The following is a 4,394-nucleotide window of genomic DNA, read 5'->3' as shown; positions in this document are numbered from 1 at the left end:
AACTGCAGCCAAGAAATTAAAAGACGCTTGCTCCTTGGGAGGAAAGCTATGGCAAATCTAGACAGCATACTAAAAAGCAGAGACATCACCCTGCTGACAAAAGTGCGTATAGTCAAGGCTATGGTTTTCCCAGTTGCAATGTATGGCTGTGAGAGCTGGATCATAAGGAAGGCTGAGCGCTGAAGAATTGAGGCCTTTGAATTGTGGTGCTGGAGGAGACTCCTGCGAGTCCCTTGGACCACAAGGCAATCAAACTGGTCAGTCCTAGAGGAGATCAACCCTGACTGCTCTTTAGAAGGCCAGATCCTGAAGATGAAACTCAAATACTTTGGCCACCTAATGAGAAGGAAGTACTCCCTGGAGGAGACCCTAATGCTGTGAACAATAGATGGCAAAAGAAGAAGGAGATGGCAGAGAATGAGGTGGCTAGATGGAGTCACTGAAGCAGTTGGTGTGAGCTTAACTGGACTCCGGGGGATGGTGGAGGACAGGAAGGCCTGGAGGAATGTTGTCCATGGGGTCGCAATGGGTCAGACATGACTTCTTAACTAGCAACAAAGACCATCCACAAGCATCAGTAACAATGGAACCTGCTTTCCACCTTGAATTTCATTATGAGGAAAGGCATGATATACGTGTGGCCGTGTGCAAGGCTGTGATCCAGGGTTCCAGCCATTCTATGGCTGTGTACCATGACCTTGACCCATTTTCTCTCCACCCCAATGTTCAGTCAATATCCTGTAGCCGCTGAGCATGTCCAATCCTCAGTGGGGTGTTTTTGGGTTCCCTCACTTAGGAAGTGCGTTTTTTATTCCTAAAGTTTTATTTATTTATTTGATAGTTTAGCAAATCTTGAGTTATTGTCAAAACCTGCTGGTGCCTCATTCTGTTGTATGCATGATGCCCTTTTGGTGGAATAAGCAGCTTGGGGTTGTTAAAAAGGAAAAAAAAGGCAATGCTGAATGACACTTTGCCATTAACCCCTGGCATCTTACCAATTTATATCAGTAAAAGTAGACAGGCTCCTGCCCACAAGACACAATATGACTTTATTTATTTATTTCCTTTTATACTGTGCAATAGCTGCTGCTTTCTGGGCAGTTAAGAAAAGTTAAGAAAAATATAAAATGCACACACATACAAGATAAAATTAAAACAGCAAAACTGCAATAACAATTGACATAGCCCAGAAGCATAAAAGTGGAACAGAATAAAATGTAATATTAAAAATGAAGTTAAATAGATAAACTGTTAAATGCTGGTAGAATGACAAGGTCTTCACCTCGCACTAAAAAGAATGCGACAGGGGTGCCAGGTGCACCTCTTTGGGGAGCTCATTGCACAACTGGGGTGAACAGGCCCATCTTCTGAGCTACCTGCCTCACTTCCTTGGGAAGGGGCTCCCAGAGGAGGGTCCCAAAGATAATCTTAGTCATTGTAGGGCAACAGGAGACTACTGATGAGCTGAATAGGGTCAAGTTGAAGGGACAGACAGGCAGGGACATAAACAAAATCAAGAGGATGGGTGAGGCAAGGCCTTGGAGGACCCTAAAGTCAAGGACAAGGAGCTCATGGTATAAGTGGGGATAAAGGAACTCATTCAAGAGTAGAAACATAGAAACAGAGTGAGTCAGAAGGGGCCTCCTGGGCCATTTAGTCTGACCTCGGGCACCAGCCGGCTCCACTCACGACATGCCCACCATGTGGACGTCCTGCCTATCCTTGAACACCTGCACCGATGGGGCCTCAACGACCTCTCTTGGAAGCCCATTCCACACCCTCGGGGTCCTGACTGTCAGGAAGTGCTTCCTGGCATCCAAACGGAACCTTGGCTCCCTGAGCTTTGCTCCGTTGGAGCGCATCCTGCCTTCCTCTGCAGGGGAGAACAGGTCTCTACCCATCTCCATGTGACTAGAGACTACAACAAGCTGGTTTCAAGTGATGTAGTGAGTCATGTAGACAGGACAGAGACTCTAGGAGAAAACAAGCAATGAAAGAGAAACAATTCATAGGCACTGTTTCTTTGCATGGTAAGCATTGATTTTTAAAGAAGAGGCATGCCTGGAAATAATTTCTTATCTAATCTGATTGTCTTGCACCCAGAAAGACTATGTCTTTAGTCATTACCAGAACTTATATCCCAGGGGAACATAAAAATTCCCACGAAAGGAGCCAGGGTTTCTGTTGCATATTGAATAGGAATGGATCTTTCAGTTCTACTTTCCTCGGCATTCGGACTTTTTGTAGGAAATTTGCAAGTAGTAAGTAGGCTGCTGCCACGGCTGACATCTACCGCAGCCTCAGCCAGGAACTGTTAAACATCACAGGACACCCCTGAGGTTTAGGTAATAGGGGCTCAAAACCACCACACCCTATTTGCAAACCTCAGGCTTGAAACTTTAAACATTAGCAGAAGAGACTGGATTTATTACCAGGGCCTAATTGGAAAGAAGCACACATAATCCTTAAACTGGGTAGTAGATAGGGAAAGATGTAAATAAAAGGCACACAAGAACCAGAGTACATTTGGAATGAATGCTGCAAGGTAAAAACAGCAGTGCTTACCTACAGCTGCCTGTACACGCTTAAGCGTGTGTCTTCTGATAGGGCAGGGCCAAGCATCATATGGAAGCCAAAGCAAAGGCAGAAAGCAAATGAAGGAACCGGCTAAGGAACTTTTCTCACGTGCCATTGGTTAGGGGTGAGAGTTCCCATGGGAACATAGCTAAAAGCACTCAGTCCAGTGAACTGGGTCTTGGTCCAACCTTGAGGCTAGAGGTTTCTCCCGATAATGCAAATTCAGGCAGCACATCACTAGATGCCACTTCAGTCTGGGAAAATGGAAACCCAAGGACTGCTGAGGCATGGAAATAAAATGGCATTCTTGATCCTAGAAATGAAGAAATGTATGCATTTTGGTAATTTCTTATCAACAATTCCTATCTGTGAAGCAGGTGGCACCAGAAAGAAATGTCTGGCATGGGTGGTCCTTCAGGAATCAGCTTATGGAGACTCCAGCAAGTACCTTTTCCTGTACATGGAGAGGAGGGAGACTCTAATGGATGGGCTGTGACTGGATCATGTCATGGGAGGCATGAGAATGGAAAGGGGTCCAACTGGAAAGGGGACCAATCCCACTGATATCATTCAATCTGCTGGCCTGGTCCAGGGGGACTATCTGTCCATAAGTGGCTGGCCTGTGTCAGCCCCTTGAGAGAAAAAAGAAACCAATACAAAACTGATAGGACCTACATGGCAAACGTTCAATTGATATTGGAAATGGCTGTTCCTGAATGGGGGAGCATTTACTCCTAATTAAATACTATGGGAGGAAATTGTCTAGAGGGAAAGGGCATTACTGAAGAATTAATTGGGGAAGGGGGTAGTTCTGTACACAGTTGCTGCATGTAGTAAAACACTGAGAGGCAGGGGGTGACTTCTTAATGAATTATCTTCAGGCCCTGGATTGACTGCATCCACCTAGACTTCCTTCATTTGACCAAAAAGGTCTTCCTGACACCTGGTATGTTCCTATGTCTTTTTTCTAGATTTCTAGCTTATTGCTCAGTCTTGCTTCCAGGTAGGTCCTTCAGCCTTGAGTTGCTCCTTGGCCTGTCCCATGGCTTCTAGTTTCCAAATCACATGAGTTGGCCCTCCACCAGCCAGCCCCGAAAAAAAAAATCGTGCTATATGAATTACCATGCAGAACCTCTCTCTTTAATTGTAGTTATAATCTGCAGCAATGGAAGCAAATATCCATCACTTAGTAACTATTGTATCTGACAGTGTATCTTAGTTGATTCTTCATTTGCTTCAGTCCCAATGCAAACATGGAATATGTCTTTCTTCTCCCAATTTTTAATAACATCCTCTATCAGATTGCTTGTTTAGTCTCTTTCACAACACTCTTGCTTTTCCTGATGGCATATCTGAATGGTACTTATGATCAAAGCATTGCAAGACTTTATGAGGCTCCAGGAAACTTGATGATTGGGTTAGGAAAGTAACAGTGTATATATGTCTGCTGTGAAGTAAACCCAATGAGTTCAATGGAATTAACTCCCAGATAAGTAAATAGGATTGCTGCTTAAGTTTGGACGCTACTGTGTGCACAGAACAAGATCAGTCTTGTCTGGATTGAACAGAATATGGAACATTTAACACAAAACATTAATTTGTTAAAATATAAACAAGTATGAAATATAGTGTCATCACTGAAAGAATATTTTTCCCTTGTTCCACTTCACAATTTCCCCACTTCATTTAATTTGCTAAAGCAGAGGGTTGATTTGACAACTTCATCCTGAATATTTTGTGGTGTGCCATCTTGGTAACATATTTTTGTTTGCCAGGTTCAATAGATCCAATTAGAATATCTCTGTAGTTATTTTGTC

Source organism: Varanus komodoensis, unplaced genomic scaffold (assembly GCF_004798865.1).
Source record: "Varanus komodoensis strain SLA01 unplaced genomic scaffold, ASM479886v1 scaffold2, whole genome shotgun sequence".
In the NCBI taxonomy this organism is placed as follows: Eukaryota; Metazoa; Chordata; class Lepidosauria; order Squamata; family Varanidae; genus Varanus; species Varanus komodoensis.
The sequence above is the reverse complement of the archived record's forward strand: the minus strand, read 5'-3'. Positions refer to the sequence as shown.